The sequence below is a fragment of the Pleurodeles waltl genome, chromosome 3_1, assembly GCF_031143425.1.
Source record: "Pleurodeles waltl isolate 20211129_DDA chromosome 3_1, aPleWal1.hap1.20221129, whole genome shotgun sequence".
NCBI lineage: Eukaryota > Metazoa > Chordata > Amphibia > Caudata > Salamandridae > Pleurodeles > Pleurodeles waltl.
The window spans coordinates 707,382,801-707,403,260 of record NC_090440.1 but is presented as its reverse complement, the minus strand read 5'-3'; the positions used below and the strand labels follow the sequence as shown (position 1 = coordinate 707,403,260).

Genomic DNA, 20,460 nt, shown 5'->3' with positions numbered 1-20,460 from the left:
GTAGGCTAGTGCGCGTTGGATGGCATTGGGCTATGCTGTAGTATCATCAGGGGTCACACCCTGACAGGGATATGCTCTAGCTCTGGGTCTATTTCGTTATCCTCTCACAGATCGCCTGAGGCACATGGGTACACAGGTGTTAATTCTTCGGCTGGTGAAAAGGGGCTACTTGTGTCAGAGTAATACTATGGGATTCATGTGGAGAAAGCAGAGGAGGGAATATAGCCTTAGACCTTGTAGGAAGATGGCTCTGTATATACTATCTCAAAGTGAGATAGTGTGCACAGAGTCCAAGGGTCCCCCTTAGAGGTTGATAGTGGCAACATTAGATAATTCTAATGCTCTATTTTGTGGTAGTGTGGTCGAGCAGTAGGCTTATCAGAGGGTAGTGTTAAGCATTTGTTTACACACACAGGCAATAAATGAAGAACACACACTCAAAGACTTAACTCCAGGCCAATAGTTCTTATAGAGAAACATATCTTTTCTTTATTTTACAACCACAAGATTTGAAGTAAATACATAAAATGCAAGGTACTCCACAAAGGTAAATAAGGAACTTTGAATTAGAGCAGTAACATACACAGTATAGGTTAAAATGGCAATAAGCTGTTTTGAAAGAAGACACTTCAAAAATCAACAGTTCCTGGGTGAGGTAAGTAAGGTTAGGTTTCTGAGGTAAGTAAAGCACTTACACAGTCAGTCTCCTGGGCATAGGCAGCCCACTGTTGGGGGTTCAAGGCAACCCCAAAGTCACTGTACCAGCAACACAGGGCCGGTCAGGTGCAGAGGTCAAAGAAGAGCCCAAAACACATAAGCACCTATGGAGAACAGGGGTGCTCCGGTTCCGGTCTGCTGGCAGGTAAGTACCTGCGTACTCGGGGAGCAGACCAGGGGGGTTTTGTAGAGCACTGGGGGGGGATACAAACAGGCACACAAAACACACCCTCAGCGACACGGGGGCAGCCAGGGGCAGTGTGCTTAGTAGACGTTGGGTTTTCTATTGAAAGCAATGGAGGGACCCAGGGGTCACTTAGGAGATGCATGCAGGGCACAGGGGGGCTTTCTCGGGCCAGCCACCGACTGGGCTAGGGAGAGGGCCGCCTGCTGGTCACTCCTGCGTTGGAGGTTGGTTCCTTTTGGTCCTGGGGGCTGTGGGTGCAGTGCTTGGTCCAGGCGTCGTGTTCTTTGTTACCAAGCAGTCGCGGTCAGGGGGAGCCTCTGGATCATCTCTGCAGGCGTCGCTGTGGGGATGTAGGGGGTCGTCTCAGGTTACTTGAGAAGTCGCAGTCTCATGGGAGTCCTCTCTGTGGTGTTAAGTTCTCTGGAGCTCGAGCCGGGGGCGTCGGGTGCAGAGTGTGAAGTCTCACGCTTCCGGCGGGAAGAGTGAGTTCTTTAAAAGTTGCTTCTTTGTTGCAAAGATGTTGCTGTTGTTGAACAGTGCCGCTGTTCTTGGGAGTTTCTTGGTCCTTCGTGTTCAGGGCAGTCCTCTGAGTCCTCAGAGGTCGCTGGTCCCTGTTGGATGCATCGCTGTGCAGATTCTTTGAGTCTGGAGACAGGCCGGTAGGGCTGGGACCAAGTCAGTTGTCGTCTCCGTCGTCTGCAGGTCTTTCAGGTCAGCAGTCCTTCTTCTTTGATAGGTTGCAGGAATCTGATTTCCTGGGTTCAGGGTTGCCCCTAAATACTAAATTTAGGGGTGTGTTTAGGTTTTGGGGGCAGAAACAATGGCTACTGTCCTTGAGGGTGGCTACACCCTCTTTGTGCCTCCTACCTTTGGGGAGGGGGGCACATCCCTAATCCTATAGGGGGAATCCTCCAAAACCAGGATGGAGGATTTCTAAAGGCATCACCTCAGCTCAGGGCACCTTAGGAGCTGTCCTGACTGGTGGGTGGATCCTCATTGTTTTTCTCATTATCCTCTCCTGCCTTGCTGCCAAAAGTGGGGGCAGTGGCCGGAGGGGTGGGCATCTCCACTAGCTGGGAGGCCCTGGGGTGCTGTAACAAACGGCATGAGCCTTTGAGGCTCACCGCCAGGTGTTACAGTTCCTGCAGGGGGAGGTGAGAAGCACCTCCACCCAGTGCAGCCTCTGTTTCTGTCCTCAGAGAGCGCAAAGGCTCTCATCCAAGGGGGTCAGAAACTCGTCTCAGTGGTAGGCTGGCACAGACCAGTCAGTCCTGCACTGAAGGATTGGGTAAAATACAGGGGGCATCTTATAAGATGCCCCCTGTGTGCTTTTTGTAACAAATCCAACACTGGCATCAATGTGGGTTTATTATTCTGAGACGTCTGATACCAAACTTCCCAGTATTCAGTGTAGCCATTGTGGAACTGTGGAATTAGTTTTTGACAAACTCCCACACCATATACTTAGTATGGCCACACTGTACTTACAATATCTAAGAATTGACTTAGACACTGTAGGTTCATATTGCTCATGCAGCTATGCCCTCACCTGTGGTATAGTGCATCCTGCCTCAGCGCTGTAGGGCCTGCTAGAGGGGTAACTTACCTATGCCACAGGCAGTATTTTGTGTGAATGGCATCCTGAGGGGGATGCCATGTCGTCTTTCCCTTTTTCTACCTACCAACACACACAATCTGCAATGGCAGTGTGCATGTGTGAGGGGTCCCCTAGGGTGGCACAACACATGCTGCAGCCCTTAGGGACCTTCCCTGGTCACTGGGCCGTTGGTACCACTGGTACCTTTTACAAGGGACTTATCTGTGTGCCAATTGTGGAAACAATGGTACATTTTTAGTGAAAGACCAATGGTGCTGGGGCCTGGTTAGCAGGATCCCAGCACACTTCTCAGTCAAGTCAGCATCAATATCAGGCAAAAAGTGGGGGTTAACTGTAACAGGGAGCCATTTTCCTACAGCCCTCTTGGACAGCTCATGGGTGCCTGATGAATGAGCCTCCTCAGTGGAAAGCTTGCTCTTTTGAGACAAAATCATCTCTGAGGCCATAATTTTCCCAGTTCACGGACAGATGACAACTCCATCCAACTCCTCCCGGAACCTCTCGAGGGTAGGACGCTCCTCAACGCTAAGGGGCAAAAGACTTTGAGACCAGAGATGGGTTGGATACCAAGAACGTATTTGGTTGCATGTGAGGCTGGTGCCGAAAACTCTTCAGCTTCGAAGGGCCTGCTGATATGTCAGCACTGAAATGCATCTTTGAGACCGAGGCAGATCGCGAAATGAGGGGTTTGGCAGAGTCTGTCCTCAGCTCCAAAGTTTACTTTGTTTCGACCAGTGATGAATAGCAGTTGTTCACCTGAAGGTGGCAACAGTTTCAGAAGAAGACTCAATGCCCGTCTATGGAGGGCAGGTGCTCAGTTCCATCATAGGGTTGCTTATGCGGGGTGACTGGGGCAGGGACATCAACAATACTCATGTGAGCGAAGCCAATAAAGGTGGCTGGAGCGCTCTCTGTGTCATCTGTTTCTTTCTCCTGGTTGAGCTCCCCACCAGACTTCAAGGCGTTGACGTCTATGTATTCTGGGCTGGGCAGACAGGCTGGGAGCTAGGGCGACTCACTCAGAACCTCCTTGTGCTCTCTTTCTACGCCCAGGGGGATCAGATTCCCCAAAGAGGTTTGGTATCACCAAAGTGGACCGGGCCATCCTGCTGTGTGCCCAACATTGATCTTGGGGTTGGCGTATTTTTTTGTTGTTGCTGTAGAACACCAAGCAGCAGTCATAGCAACTCTCTTCGGGATCCGGTAAGAGGTCCAAGTTGCACGTGGCGTGGAGGTCCGCACAAAAATACTTAAAGTGACTGGGAGCATCCTTCTTTTTTAACATCTTTTTATTAATTTGTACAATTAGTAATTCCATACATAGATAGAAATGTATTCCTGTAAACTGGGGGGGGATTTGAAATGAGAAAGGCACAGAAACAATGGCATACTGTTCTGAAACACAAACAGATGACAACTATGCTGAATAGTTACAATATTTGTAAAGGTCGATATGCTAGGGCAATCTAAGGAAGCAGTATTGGTCATATAAAATGAGCAGGACAGTAAAGGCCGCATCAATGGGTGCTATAGGGCCTCTGGTCATCCAGGGTCAGAAGGTAATTTCTGAACGGTTCCCATGTACTTCAGGCCCTGGGGGCTTCCTTTGCTGGGAATTTGTTCCATTACCTCATTGGCGTCTTCAATCTCTGAAGGAATTCCGCAGCACGCAGTAGCACAACAGGCATGATAGGCCCAGACGCTTGTTGTCCATGGGACCGACGAATGAAACCGGCGCTAAAGTTAAAAGTACAATTCAAAGCCTGTTGTTGTGACCTGGTGGAACAAAGTAGACTCAAGGCCATGACGAGAACTGGCAAACTCATTCAAACTGGGAGCACACTGGATCACATCCAAACCCGATGGCAGCGAAAAAACAATTTAACAGTGGAGTCGGTGACCATGAGCATGTACATCCAGAGGAGGAGTCATCAAGACCTTGTGACTTGAGACTTCTTTGAACAAAAACAACTTGCAATGTCCAAGCCCAACACTAGATGGCAGTAGTACGTACAGCATCCTCCTGCTATTTTCTAATGCCAAATAACGACAGAGGCCTTTGTCCTATTTTAGTTCTGCGATCTCTAAATTTCTTTAAATTCAGTATTTTTCTGAATGGCTACTTTATCTACCTGCATATTTCTCCCTGCTCTCTTGTTCCCCATTATTAGTGCTTGTATGGATTTTAGTAACAAAGTTGCAATACAGTTCTCGGGTCATATTATGGAAAGTACCAGAGGGCGCAATAGGCCTATTTCTGCGCACTCAAGCACTTTGGTTTTACAGAAGAGTACATTTCCTCAATGCATGGGGGTGTAGCCACTCACTATTTAGGGAAACTTTGCTTTACATCTGGGAAGTAGCATATGGGCACAAAGGCAAAGTAGTTTTTAACTGGGCACACTGACTGTTTATCATAAGCAGGGTTTAGTCTTATTTTGACCGTAACATAACCTGGAGTCTTGCAATACCACCTATCAGTGCTGGGGAGCTTCTCCAAGTATCTGAATCCAATCTGTTAGCTCCTAAGAATCCCACAAAGAGCTGATCACCCACCTAGTGTTTCTTGCTTTGAGCAATAAAGAAGCTCAGCAGTCTTTTGGTTTCCAGGCGATGGAGTCTCTCCTACGTCAGAGAAGTGAGGCGGAGCACAGAAAGTCAGAAGAGTGATGGTTTGACTGACGCAGCGGAAAACAAAACAGGCTTAACAGTAATGGGCAGCTGTGAAGTGGGTCAAACAGAGTGTACATCAGATAAGTTAGGACCAGAGCAAGGTCCCATTGGAGCATGACAAAGGGAGAACATATTTGTAGTCCTTTTAAAAATCGCACAAACCTGGTGAATTTATTAATGTGGGATCATCTGACAACCACAAGAAGGCAGAGTGAACCAAAAGTTAACTCTTCACAGCACCCAAAGCAAGGCCTTGAGGAGCAACAGACAGAACAAACAATAGAATGTTACATAACTTTGCCTTGAGGGGGTCAATCTGATGTGTGTGCAGCACCATACCACAAATATTTCTAATACAGTTTTCATTGAGGTACGCGTGGCTGCCAAGATGACATTAACCACTTCCAGAGGACGTTCAAAGGTGTTCAGTTATCACAGCTCAATCTCCAAACATGAAGTTGGAGAGTGCAAAGGTCCAGTTGTTGTGACGGCTGGTCCTCCCAGAGCAGCAGCCTGATTGGAGCACATATGCTCAAGCCCAGGAGTTCCGGATACCATATTCTCTGTGCCCAATCCACAGCCACTAGGATAACATGAGCCCGGTCTGTCCTTATTTTCTTGGGAACTCGAGGAAGGCTTGTGTTACCATCAGGAAAATTCCCTGGTGGTCCAGTAATTTCCAATCACACAAAGCCTCAAGGCATAGGGTCTGTGACCCTACCCCTCCCTGGCTGTTGCAGTACCACACAGCTGTGATGTTGTTCATGAGCACCTGTACCAACCTCCATTTGATGGGCTTCAGGAAGACTTAACGCCAAGTGAATGGCCCTCTTCCCCTAAAGGTTGATGTGTAGATGGGACTCTGCTAGAGATAAGAGGCTTCTGGTCTCCATCTCTCCCAGATGGCCAGCTTAACAGATGTGAAGCACCCGTCACTACTGCGTGAGGAAGGGAGATGGGTCTGCCACTGCCCAAGTGCGGTCCAGCAGCCACACCTGCAGATCTTTTGCAGTCTCCTCTGAAACCTGAATATAGTTGGATAGGTCCTTTTCATGTTGAGCCCATTGAGACTTCAGAACCCACTGTACAGCCTCTGCCACCTGGTGTGCTCGGCCAGCAGGATGCAGGAGGCCATTATCACCAGCAGCCCCAGAGTTGACTTGACTCAAATCTGTGACAGAAGCTGAAACATTCGGGTCATAGCCTGAATGCCCTGGACTCTTCTTCCCCAGTTGAAAGGCAAGAAACGAAACAGTGTCCAGAATGGGTTAGATGAAGAGAAGCATCTTAGGAGGAGTCAGGTGTGACTTTTGGCACGTTGACAATGAACACCAAAGATGACAGCAGGTACACCACAGTCTGGAGGTGGATGACAACTGCCTGGGGCAACTCTGCTTTCAACAGCCAATTGCCAAGGTAGAAGAAGACTGGCACCCCTGACCTCCAAAAGTGTGCTGTCACCCCATCACTTATGTGAACACCTGAAGGGAGTTGGCGAGACCAAAGAAAACAGCAAACTGAAAATGCTCCTCTCCCACCACGAACCAGAGGCAGCACCAATGGGTCGGCAGGACAGGAATATGGTAATAGACACCCTTGAGGTCCAACACTACCATCCAGTCTCCAGGTCAGACACAGAGGAAGATACTGATAGGGCACAGGGTTAATATGGGCCGAAGGCCTCCATCCTTTTAAACACCAGAAAGTAGCAAGAATAACAGGCACCCCCTACTTCTGCTGTGGCATCCTCTCAATGCCCCCTTTGGGCAACACAGCTTGCACTTCCTGCCACAAAACGGAGAGATGCCCTCTTGTCTGTCATTGGTGGGACGGTGGAAGGTCAGCAGGAAATAAATGAATATTTGAGCATACCTCTTGAGTATGGCTCCACCTGTCCAAAGAGGTTGCCTGCCAACCCAGAAAGAATTGCTGTATTCTGCCTCCCATCGGGTGGCTGGGCTCCATCAAGGGTACACTAAAGTGGTTTTGCAGGTGAAGCTGGGGTGGGTGGTGTACTGGGTGGAAAGCTGACCTTGGCCATGTGTACACTGGGCTCCTTAGCCGCAACCACAAAATTGCTGAGCGTCCTGAGAGGGTTCGACATGCTGATGGTTAGGTGGTGCTTTGTCCAAAACCGTGAAAGAAGCATTGGAACTGGTGAGGTTGGAGAGAACTGGCCCAGAAGCCCAGAAAGAGAGAAGTAGCTCTCTTTAAAATGCTTAGCAGCAAACTCAGCCTTCTCCCCAAAAAGGTGTGCTGTCAAAGGGCATGTCCATGAAGGAGGACTGGATGTCACCAAAGAACTCAGTTGACAGGAGCCATGCATGGCAGCGAATGTTAATGAAAATGTCACTTACCCAGTGTACATCTGTTCGTGGCATCAGTCGCTGAGATTCACATGGTCTGCATAGCTCGCCATCTGGTGTTGGGTCGGAGTGTTACAAGTTGTTTTTCTTCGAAGAAGTGTTTTCGAGTCACTGGACCGAGTGACTCCTCCTTCGGTGCTCATTGCGCATGGGCGTCGACTCCATCTTCGATTGTTTTCCCCGCAGAGGGTGAGGTAGGAGTTGTACTATAGTAATAGTGCCCGCGCAATGAAATGTGTAAGTATGTACCTATTAAAGGTTTAAATAATATATATACAAATGTACAAAATTGAAGGTAACTTCTGAACTGCTACAGGCTTCCGGGGAGGTGGGTGGGCCCATGTGAATCTCAGCGACTGATGCCACGAACAGATGTACACTGGGTAAGTGACATTTTCAGTTCGATGGCATCTGTCGCTGTAGATACACATGGTCTGCATAGACTAGTAAGCAGTTATTTCCCCATAAGCGGTGGTTTAGCCTGTAGGAGTAGAAGTTGTCTGAAATAGAGTTCTTAATACAGCTTGACCTACTGCAGCCTGTTGTGCGGATAGCACATCTATACAGTAGTGTTTGGTGAATGTGTGAGGCGTAGACCATGTGGCTGCCTTACATATTTCATGCATTGGGATGTTTCCTAAAAAGGCCATTGAAGCACCTTTTTTCCTTGTTGAATGTGCCCTAGGAGTAATGGGCAGTTGTCTTTTTGCTTTAAGGTAGCAGATTTGGATGCATTTAACAATCCATCTGGCTATACCTTGTTTTGATATTGGGTTACCTGCATGAGGTTTTTGGAATGCAATAAATAGCTGTTTAGTCTTTCTGATGTTCTTTGTTCTGTCAATGTACTACATTAATGCTCTTTTGACATCTAATGTATGTAGTGCTCTTTCAGCCACAGAATCTGGCTGTGGGAAAAAAACTGGTAGTTCTACTGTTTGATTTAGGTGGAACGGTGAAATAACTTTTGGTAAAAATTTTGGATTAGGTCGTAGGACGACCTTATTTTTATGTATTTGTATAAAAGGTTCCTGTGTTGTGAACGCTTGAATTTCACTTACTCTTCTCAGAGATGTAATGGCGATGAGAAAGGCAACTTTCCAGGTTAGGAATTGTATTCCGCAAGAGTGCATGGGTTCGAAAGGTGGGCCCATGAGTCTTGTTAGGACCACGTTTAGGTTCCATGAAGGAACAGGTGGTGTTCTTGGTGGTATAATTCTTTTAAGACCTTCTATGAATGCTTTGATGACTGGTATCCTATACAAGGAAGTTGAATAGGTAGTTTGCAGGTATGCAGATATTGCTGCAAGGTGTATTTTAATAGAAGAGAAGGCTAGCTTTGCTTTTTGTAAATGGAGCAAGTAATTTACTATATGTTTTGGAGTTGCGTCTAGTGGTTGTATCTGATTATGATGGCAGTAACAAACAAATCTTTTCCACTTACTTGCGTAGCAGTGTCTAGTGGATGGCCTTCTGGCCTGCTTTATGACTTCCATACACTCTTGGCTAAGTTGTAAGTGTTCGAATTCTAGGATTTCAGGAGCCAGATTGCTAGATTCAGCGATGCTGGATCTGGGTGTCTGATCTGTTGGTTGTGTTGCGTTAACAGATCTGGTTTGTTGGGCAGTTTGATGTGGGGTACTACAGAAAGATCTAGCAGTGTTTTGTACCAGGGTTGTCTTGCCCACGTTGGTGCTATTAAAATGAGTTTGAGTTTGTTTTGACTCAATTTGTATACTAGATAAGGGAGGAGAGGGAGAGGAGGAAAAGCGTAAGCAAATATTCCTGACCAGTTCATCCATAGGACATTGCCTTGGGATTGCTTGTGTGGGTATCTGGACGCGAAGTTTTGGCATTTTGCGTTCTCTTTTGTTGCAAATAAGTCTATTTGAGGTGTTCCCCAAAGTGTGAAGTAGGTGTTCAGAATTTGTGGGTGGATTTCCCATTCGTGGACTTGCTGGTGATCTCGAGAGAGATTGTCTGCCAGTTGATTCTGGATCCCTGGAATAAACTGTGCTATTAGGCGAATTTGATAGTGGATTGCCCACTTCCATATGTTTTGAGCTAATAAGCTTAACTGTGTTGAATGTGTTCCTCCTTGTTTGTTTAGATAATACATCGTTGTCATGTTGTCTGTTTTGACAAGGATGTATTTGTGGGTTATGATTGGTTGAAAAGCTTTTAGTGCTTGAAAAACTGCTAATAATTCTAGATGATTTATATGCAGTTTTGTTTGATGTATGTTCCATTGTCCTCTTATGTTGTGTTGATTGAGATGTGCTCCCCACCCTGTCATGGAAGCATCTGTTGTTATTACGTACTGTGGCACTGGGTCTTGGAAAGGCCGCCCTTTGTTTAAATTTATACTGTTCCACCATAAAAGCGAGAGGTAAGTTTGGCGGTCTATTAACAGCAGATCTAGAAGGTGACCCTGTGCTTGAGACCACTGTGAGGCTAGGCACTGTTGTAAGGGCCTCATGTGCAGTCTTGCGTTTGGGACAATGGCTATGCATGAGGACATCATGCCTAGGAGCTGTAGTATTGTTCTTGCTTGTATTGTTTGATTTGGAGACATGTGTTGAATGACTCTGTTGAAATTGTGAATTCTTTGTGGAGTTGGCGTTGCTACTCCTTTTGTAGTATCTATTATGGCTCCTAGATATTGCTGTACTTTGCTTGGCTGAATGTTGGATTTTGCAAAGTTGACGGTGAACCCTAGTTTGTAGAGGGTTTGTATGACTTGATTTGTGTGGTTTGAGCATTGTGTGAGCAAACTGGTTTTGATTAGCCAGTCGTCTAGGTACGGGAATACATGTATTTGCTGCCTTCTGATGTGTGCAGCGACTACTGCTAGGCATTTTGTGAATACCCTTGGAGCGGTTGTTAAACCGAAAGGCAATACTTTGAATTGGTAATGTATTCCTTTGAATACAAACCTTAGATATTTTCTGTGTGATTGATGTATTGGTATATGGAAATATGCGTCTTTGAGGTCTAGGGTTGTCATGTAGTTGTGTTTTTTGAGCAATGGTAACACTTCTTGTAGTGTGACCATGTGCAACTGGTCTGATTTGATGAATGTGTTTACTACTCTGAGGTCTAGAATTGGTCTCAGTGTTTTGTCCTTTTTTGGTATCAAGAAGTACAGTGAATAAACTCCTGTGTTTATTTGTGTGCTTGGTACTAATTCTATTGCATTTTTTTGCAGTAGTGCTTGAACTTCTATCTCTAGAAGCTGTGAATGGTGTTTTGATAAATTTTGTGATTTTGGTGGTATGTCTGGAGGGAATTGCAGGAATTCTATGCAATAACCATGTTGGATAATTGCTAGGACCCATGTGTCTGTAGTTATTTCCTCCCATGCTTCGTAATATTGACCTATCCTTCCCCCCACTGGTGTTGTGTGGGGGGGGTGAGTGACGTGTGAGTCACTGCTTGTTGGTAGTGGTTTTGGGGCTTTGAAATCTTCCTCTATTCCTAGGGAATTGCCCTCCTCTATACTGGCCCCGAAAGCCTCCCCTGTACTGTCCCTGGTAGGTGGACGGTGCGGACTGTGAGGTACTGGCTTGTGTGGCCTGACCCCGAAACCCTCCTCTAAAAGGTGTTTTGCGGAAGGTGGTATAAGATCCTCTGCTCTGCGGGGAGTAGAGTGCGCCCATGGCCTTGGCAGTGTCAGTGTCCTTTTTGAGCTTTTCTATGGCTGTGTCGACCTCCGGGCCGAACAGAAGTTTTTCGTTTACTGGCATGTTAAGTACTGCCTGCTGAATTTCTGGCTTGAATCCAGACGTTCTGAGCCATGCGTGCCTACGGATGGTAACCGACGTATTAATAGTCCTTGCGGCTGTGTCTGCTGCATCCATAGAGGAGCGTATTTGATTGTTGGAAATGTTTTGACCCTCCTCAACAACCTGTTTTGCTCTTTTTTGTAGATCTTTTGGGAGATGTTCAATGAGATGCTGCATCTCATCCCAGTGGGCTCTGTCGTATCGCGCTAGCAGCGCTTGTGAGTTTGCGATGCGCCACTGGTTTGCTGCCTGGACAGCGACCCTCTTCCCGGCTGCATCGAACTTTCTGCTTTCTTTATCTGGGGAGGTGCATCCCCAGAAGTGTGTGAATTTGCCCGTTTTCTGGCAGCCCCTACCACCACAGAATCTGGTGGCAGCTGAGAGGTGATGAATACAGGGTCCGTAGGAGGCGCCTTATACTTTTTGTCCACTCTAGGCGTTACTGCCCTACTTTTAACTGGCTCCTTGAAGATCTCCTTTGCATGGCGTAGCATGCCTGGGAGCATAGGCAGGCTTTGGTAGGAGCTGTGGGTGGAGGAGAGGGTGTTAAATAAAAAGTCATCCTCTACTTGTTCAGAGTGTAGTTCCACATTATGGAACTGAGCTGCTCTAGCCACCACTTGTGAATAGGCTGTGCTGTCCTCAGGTGGTGATGGCCTAGTTGGGTATGTGTCTGGGCTGTTATCAGACACTGGTGCATCGTACAAGTCCCACGCGTCTTGATCTTGGTCGTCGTGGCTCATGGCGGTGTGAGCTGGCGAATGTGACGGGGTGTAAGTTGGCGAAGCCGGAGTTACAGGTGGAGGCGAGGGAGGAGGTGTTACCGTGTTAGCTGTTTGTTGCTGAGGAGCCTCTCGTGCTACAAACTGAAGTGTTCTCTTTCTTTTGACAGGTGGAAGGGTACTGATCTTCCCTGTCCCCTGCTGAATAAAGATACGCTTTTGCGTGTGATCCACTTCAGTGGATTGCAGTTCCTGTTCGAATCTGTGTCTTTTCATTTGTGAAGACATAGAATGTTCTTCAGTATAGGAGCCTGAAACTGGGTCTGTTGGTGCTTTTTTCGGCTCCGAAAACCCTGTTGTTTGTTTTTTCGGCTCCGAGGTAACCTTCCTCTTCTTTTGTGCCGAAAAATCTTGGCCTCTATGGTCTTCGGCGCCACTGTCTCGGCGTCGATCCGTGTCGACACCGAACTCTCGGTGTCAATGCTTCTCTTTAGCACTCTCCCGGTCCCGAGGAGGCTGCGTGCCGGTGTCTCAACCGGAGTCGGACGATCTCGACACTGAATGGGCCTTTTTCGGTGCCGATTGTTGGTCACCGTGAATTTGGGTTGAGCCATGGCCGGTTGGCAGTGGCGTCCCCTGGGCCTTTTTGCCTTTTTTAATTTCTGATCTCGACGTCTTACTCACAGTTTTTGTATTGTCGAGTTCGTCGGAGTCTGAATCCTGGATGGAAAAGGATTCCTCCTGTTCCTCTTCTGTCTCGAACTGTCGATGCTCCTTTGGCGTGGACGCCATCTGCAGTCTTCTCGCTCGACGGTCGCGCAGAGTTTTTCGGGACCGGAACGCCCGACAGGCCTCACAGGATTCTTCGCTGTGCTCGGGTGACAGGCACAGGTTACAGACCGAGTGTTGGTCCGTATAAGGATATTTGTTGTGGCATTCAGGGCAGAATCGAAACGGGGTCCGTTCCATCGGCGGTGTTCTCCACGCGGTCGGGCCGACTAGGCCCCGACGGTGTGCCGAAATCTACCCCGAAGGGCACCGAAGCGCTTCGATGTTCAATGCGTAGTCGTATGTGTTTATCTCGAACCGGATCGCAACGATACCGTCGAAAATCTTCCGTTTTCAGCTATCTTTCCGTTCCGAAACTCGGAGCGACAGGAACACGTCCGAACCCGATGGCGGAAAGAAAACAATCGAAGATGGAGTCGACGCCCATGCGCAATGAGCACAGAAGGAGGAGTCACTCGGTCCAGTGACTCGAAAACACTTCTTCGAAGAAAAACAACTTGTAACACTCCGACCCAACACCAGATGGCGAGCTATGCAGACCATGTGTATCTACAGCGACAGATGCCATCGAACCTGGTGGTATTAGCTCGCCCAATGGAATCGGTGTTGTCCAAGCCACAACAAATCGTGACAATCCTGATTTGCTTGACTCAGGACAGGGTGAAGGTCATCAGGCACAGCAGGGAGGAATTGTGGCAAAGAATTCCAAAGGGCATGGGAGTAATGCCCCAACAAGCAGCTGGCGGCACTGACAGAGTGGACAGCCATGCTGTGCCCCTGTCAGAGGGAGTGGTAGGAACCATGTTCAGGTCAGACCTGTGAGAAAGTAGCCTCTTTCTAGCCTTGTTACCCCCACTTTTGGCCTGTTTGTGAGTATATGTCAGGGTGTTTTCACTGTCTCACTGGGATCCTGCTAGCCAGGGCCCAGTGCTCATAGTGAAAATCCTATGCTTTCAGTATGTTTGTTATGTGTCACTGGGACCCTGCTAGCCAGGACCCCAGTGCTCATACGTTTGTGGACTATATGTATGTGTTGCCTGTGTGATGCCTAACTGTCTCACTGAGGCTCTGCTAACCAGAACCTTAGTGGTTATGCTCTCTCTGCTTTACAAATTGTCACTAACAGGCTAGTGACCAATTTCACCAATTCACACTGGCATACTGGAACACCCTTATAATTCCCTAGTATATGGTACTGAGGTACCCAGGGTATTGGGGTTCCAGGAGATCCCTATGGGCTGCAGCATTTCTTTTGCCACCCTTAGGGAGCTCTGACAATTCTTACACAGGCCTGCCACTGCAGCCTGAGTGAAATAATGCCCACATTATTTCATAGCCATTTTACACTGCACATAAGTAACTTATAAGTCACCTATATGTCTAACCTTCACCTGGTGAGGGTTGGGTGCAAAGTTACTTAGTGTGTGGGAACCCTGGCACTAGCCAAGGTGCCCCCACATCGTTCAGGGCAAATTCCCCGGACTTTGTGAGTGCGGGGACACCATTTCACACGTGCACTATACATAGGTCAGCGTCACAATGGTAACTCCGAACATGGCCACGTAACATGTCTAAGATCATGGAATTGTCACCCCAATGCCATTCTCCCCCGGGTCCCTAACACAGAACCCGGGTACTGCCAAACTGCCTTTCCCGGGGTTTCACTGCAGCTGCTGCCAACCCCTCAAACAGGTTTCTGCCCTCCTGGGGTCCAGCCAGGCCTGGCCCAGGAAGGCAGAACAAAGGACTTCCTCAGAGAGAGGGTGTTACACTCCTCTCCCTTTGGAAAAAGATGTCAGGGCTGGGGAGGAGTAGCCTCCCCCAGCCTCTGGAAATGCTTTGATGGGCACAGATGGTGCCCATCTCTGCATAAGCCAGTCTACACCGGTTCAGGGATCCCCCAGCCCTGCTCTGGCGCGAAACTGGACAAAGGAAAGGGGAGTGACCACTCCCCTGACCTGCACCTCCCAGGGGAGGTGCCCAGAGCTCCTCCAGCGTGCCCCAGGCCTCTGCCATCTTGGATTCAGAGGTGTGTTGGCACACTGGACTGCTCTGAGTGGCCAGGGCCAGCAGGTGACGTCAGAGACTCCTTCTGATAGGCTCTTACCTTTCTTACTAGCCTATCCTCCTTCCTAGGTAGCCAAACCTCCTTTTCTGGCTATTTAGGGTCTCTGCTTTGGGGAATTCTTCAGATACCGAATGCAAGAGCTCACCAGAGGTCCTCTGCATCTCCCTCTTCACCTTCTGCCAAAGGATCGACCGCTGACTGCTCAGGACGCCTGCAAAACCGCAACAAAGTAGCAACTACTGCAACCTTGTATCGCTTCATTCTGCTGGCTTTCTCGCCTGTTTCCTGGTGGTGCATGCTCTGGGTGTAGCCTGCCTCCTTCTTACACCAGGAGCTCTGAAGAAATCTCCCGTGGGTCGATGGAATCTTCCCCCTGCAACCGCAGGCAACAAAAGACTGCATCACCGGTCCCCTGGGTCCCCTCTCAGCACGACAAGCGTGGTCCCTGGAACTCAGCAACTCTGTCCAAGTGACTCCCACAGTCCAGTGACTCTTCAGTCCAAGTTTGGTGGAGGTAAGTCCTTGCCTCCCCACGCTAGACTGCATTGCTGGTTACCGCATGATTTGCAGCTGCTCCGGCTCCTGTGCACTCTTCCAGGATTTCCTTCGTGCACAGCCAAGCCTGGGTCCCCGACACTCTAACCTGCAGTGCACAATCTTCTGAGTTGTCCTCCGGTGTCGTGGGACTCCCTTTTGTGACTTCGGGTGGACTCCAGTTCACTCCTCTTCTAAGTGCCTGTTCCGGTACTTCTGTGGGTGCTGCCTGCTTCTGTGAGGGCTCCCTGACTTGCTGGGCGCCCCCTCTGTCTCCTCATCCAAGTGGCGACATCCTGGGCCACAGCAGCATCCAAATACCCTAACCGCAATCTTTGCAGCTAGCAAGGCTTGTTTGCGGTCTTTCTGCGTGGGAACACCTCTGCAAGCTTCTTCATGACGTGGGACATCCATCCTCCAAAGGGGAAGTTCCTAGTCCTCTTCATTCTTGCAAAATACCAAGCTTCTTCCATCCGGTGACAGCTGCTTTGCACCCTCAGCTGGCATTTCCTGGGCATCTGCCCACTCTTGACACTGTCGCAACTCTTGGACTTGCTCCCCTAGTTTCACAGGTACTCAGGTCCGGAAATCCACTGTTGTTGCTTTGCTGGTGTTGGTCTTCCTTGCAGAATCCCCCTATCACGACTTCTGTGCTCTCTGGGGGTTGTAGGTGTACTTTACACCCATCTTACAGGGTCTTGGGGTGGGCTATTTTTCTAACCCTCACTGTTTTCTTACAGCCCCAGCGACCTTCTACAAGCTCACATAGGTTTGGGGTCCATTCGTGGTTCGCATTCTACTTTTGGAGTATATGGTTTGTGTCGCCCCTATACCTATGTGCTCCTATTGCAATCTATTGTAACTTTACACTGCTTGCATTACTTCCTTTTGCTATTACTGCATATTTCTGGTATTGTGCACATATATGTTGTGTATATTTGGCATCCTCATACTGAGGGTACTCACTGAGATACTTTTGGCATATGGTCATAAAAATAAAGTACCTTTATTTTTAGTATATATCTGTGTATTGTGTTTTCTTATGATATTGTGCATATGACACCAGTGGTATAGTAGGAGCTTTGCATGTCTCCTGGTTCAGCCTAAGCTGCCCTGCTATAGCTACCTTCTATCAGCCTAAGCTGCTAGAAACACCTCTTCTACACTAATAAGGGATAACTGGACCTGGTACAGAGTGTAAGTACCCCTTGGTACCCACTACAAGCCAGGCCAGCCTCTTACAAGACCCAGTTGTGGAAGCCTGAACTACAAGGCTGTTGGATGAAAGGTGCTGCAACGTAAAAGCATGGCCACCCGGATCAGGATGATGGTGCCTAGCAATTTGCCTGCTCACAAAGGTTTGGGCCAGGCCCCTAATAATCATCGGTCAGTGCCTCATTAAACAGGAGAAGAGGCTCAGCAGAAGTTTGTCCTTGTTGCCAGACCCATGTAAGAACATTAGTTTTTACCTCATTGGTGGGGAGTCTGACGTCGATAACCACAGCATAGGAGCCATTCCTCTACAGTAAGGAATCTGCAGTTAAAAGTCTCTTCCAGAATAAAGGATTAAGAAGCTCAGAGGAAAGCACAATGGATTAAACCCAGATCTGTGACGGGGTGTGAATGTTTGCATTGTTCAGCATTAAGTACATCATCTGTTCTTTTTGCTTTTGCCACCCTAAGTGGGAAGGATATGCCCAGATGTGAGGCCAGTGCTCACTGTGCCACTGGATTAAAGCTAGCCTGGCTGATGAGGGGTGATATCCCGAAACCAGTCCCAGGGTGCTTGTTTTCAGTCCAGGAAGGACCTGGCCTGCAGTTTGGGCTAGACTGTTCCCATGGGGAGCAAGGTCAAGACTGACTTGCATATGGCTGCGTCAACTGAGGCGGAGTGGTGATCAATAAAAAAAAAAAAACACAATGGATGAAACCCAGATCTGCGATTTGGGGTGAATGTTTGCATTGTTCAACATTCCGTCCATCATTGGTTCTTTTTGCTTTTGTTGCTCTAAGTGTGAAGGGTATGCCCAGACATGGGTCCTGTGCTCACTGTGTCACTGGGTTCAAGCTAGCCTGGCTGATGAGTGGGGATACTCCGAAGCAAATTGCAGGATCCTTGTCCCGGTCTAGGGAGGACCAGGCCTTGCAGTTTGGGCTGGACTGTTCCTAAGGGGAGCAGGATCAAGGCTGATTTGTAAATGACTGTGTCGTGTAGGCTCTCATTATTCTAATGAGACTACTGGATTTTGAATGGCAGAATCGCCCGCAGTGTGAGAGACTAGGTCTAACCCCCTGCAGGTGACACCTGTCGCTCTAATCCGGGTTTTGCTCTGGCTACCTAGCAGTGCCTCATCTCTACCTGAGGGCACGGATGACTGGGCAGCCGAGCGCAAACATAATTGGTTTTTCAGGGAAGCTGTGGTCACTCAGGTCTCATCCGTTTCTCTCAGTTACATTAGTCTCATATATACAATGACAAACAGAGGCAGTATGTGTTTCAATAATGATTTTAATGAAGCGACTGCATCTTTGATAGCAAAGCGTGAGCTGCAATAACCAGGACGACACAGCATGACAATATTAAAATTGTGACAAGGAGAGTGAAGCATAAGAATAACGCTACCATATTGTCACTACAGTCAATAGCCTAATTCGTACCTAGGCTATGACAGAGCACACAGTGTTAAGCTCTGATTCTGCCCTTCAAGTTCCCCTGGGAAGACATCATCCCCCATTACTGAGCAAAGGTCTGAAATCTGCATAACAGCTGTGGCGAAGCATTAGGCAATCAGCATACGGTTGTGGTTCTCTGGCTGGAATCTCCCTCTAACGTGTAAGGGACAAGGAGGTGTTTTTATAATAAAACAGCTGATGTTCTAAGAAAATGTCCCTGCGTAAAGATGTGTGTTTTCTACGAATATTGGAGACTAAACTTATACCACGTTCATCGGCAACCTATCTTGCTGTAGCCTTGAAAGAAGCACAAAGAGAGCAAGAATGTTTTGTTTGAGAACAGAGTGGTGGCCTAGGCAAAAACTGTTAGATAAACAGAAAATAACATAAGACTGTAAAAGTGGCTATTGAAAAAATAATGAAATAAAGCTGAATAAATATATCTAGATTAGAGTGCACAGCGCAGGGTCTAGTGTGTTAAAATAATGTTCATGGGGCTATAGCTAAAATGGCTACACAACAACTGGGTCCAAACTGGGGTGGCGTGATGAGCCAAAAAAACGATGGATTAAACTCAGGTCTGTGACTGGGGGTGAATGTTTGCATTGTTCAGCATTCCGTCCATCATCTGTTCTTTTTGCTCTTAGATCCAGCACACTTGTGACGGATATTAGTGGCTCCACATCGAAATATGTCACAAAAGAAATTGATATCCGTGCTTGGCTGTGGCACTTATATAGGCACCTCACATGTCACATCCGCACTGGATGACTTCAACATGGAGCCGTCTGTTACAACTACCAGCACACAAAGGTACTGCTCAAGATTTTCCGGATCCAGTCTGACACCTGGGCAATATTCTAAGGTAAGGAACCTGCAATTATAACTCTCTCCCAGAATAAAGGTATAAGAAGCTCAGAGGAAGTAAAGTTAGGCCACAGCATTATGGTCAACAATTTAGTTTTTTACTCTAAAAGGAAGAGGTATTTCTGGCACTTTAGCACATAACCTCTATGAAAGAGGAAAACTTCGCAGTAGGAAGGCCAGAGGGAACAATTCAGAAGTTCATTAGAGGTGTCCAACCCACTACCATTTTGAAGTCAGTAGAGAAGCCAAAATCCACACAGTACAGAGGTAATCGGCTTCACTATTATCATCCTCAGTCTGACACTCAACAGTGGCTATCAGGATGACAGAATCTGATCCATCCAAAGCTGATGAGCCACTGTACACAACAGCAGAAGCTAGCACAAGGGGTCATCCTCAAAACTTTCTCCCTCTGCCCAGGTTAAAACAAAGGCGTTTTAAAGGCAGGATGTTCAGTACGGCTTGCACTAAGCACAGCGTCAGTGCCATGGCTATCAGAAAGTCCTTCAGCAGTTGCCTGCTGTGCTGAAGCTGCAATGGGTAGGCTCCAAATGGGATTAACGGTTGTCAAGGCAGAAGCTGCTCAAGGGGGATTAATATGAGAATCTGAAGACACACCAAAGGGAGGCAGAGTAGACTGTAAGCTTTGAAGAATGACCTGTGTAAATTCTATCACCTGCTATGGGACAGTCAATCATGAAGAACCTCAGGGTGCAGTTTCTGCATGACAGGTACTGGCTCCTAAGACGATGTGGCCAGAGAATGATGCTGCAAAATTTCAAACCTGTTCCTTGAACAGAAGAGACACCTGGGAGAGGACTCTTATTTGTAATATGTCATGTGCTTCATGTGGGATGACTTCTCTTTGGAATGCTCCCTTTTAGATGGCTTACCTGCTGAAGAAAATCTATAGTGGAACAATCTAGCCATTTGCAGGCCTGATCCTTGTTAAGTTTAGCTTCACACTCTTTGAGATGGCCTTGGAGTGCCTAAGTCTACATTTTGCACTGGAGCTGGAGTTGTCTCTGAATACAAGCCACAACAAACAGGTCATGATAACCAAGGATTGAGATAAGTGAGACAACCCTTAAAGCCTGGCACATTAGGGGGTCGCATGACTTAACACGCACCAAGAAATCTTTTAAAAGGGGTCTAGGTAAACACGAAAAGTAGCGTTCGGTATGCATGTTCAATGGCACAGAAAAGAAAAAAAAATTACTTCAGCACACAGTACAGTCTAATATGGCTCTTTGATGAAATATCAGGAGAAAGATCCAGAGCAGTGGCTGGAGGCATGCGCCACTTCCTGGCAACATTGGGCAGCTATTATTAGCTTTTGGGTCCAGCTTGGGAGGATTCAAAATGTGACAAATCTTAGGATAGAAATATCCATCAAAACACCCTCAGCACAGCCCCACAATACAACCCACATTTGACGAGCTCAATATAAGTACTGAAATC

At 47.7% G+C, this 20,460-nt stretch overlaps 1 protein-coding gene across 3 annotated transcripts in view; it reads right to left on the bottom strand.

The window, feature by feature from the left end:
* Nucleotides 1–20,460, bottom strand: part of MACF1 (microtubule actin crosslinking factor 1) — a 1,225,213-nt gene that overhangs the window by 739,879 nt on the left and 464,874 nt on the right. The window lies entirely within an intron of this gene.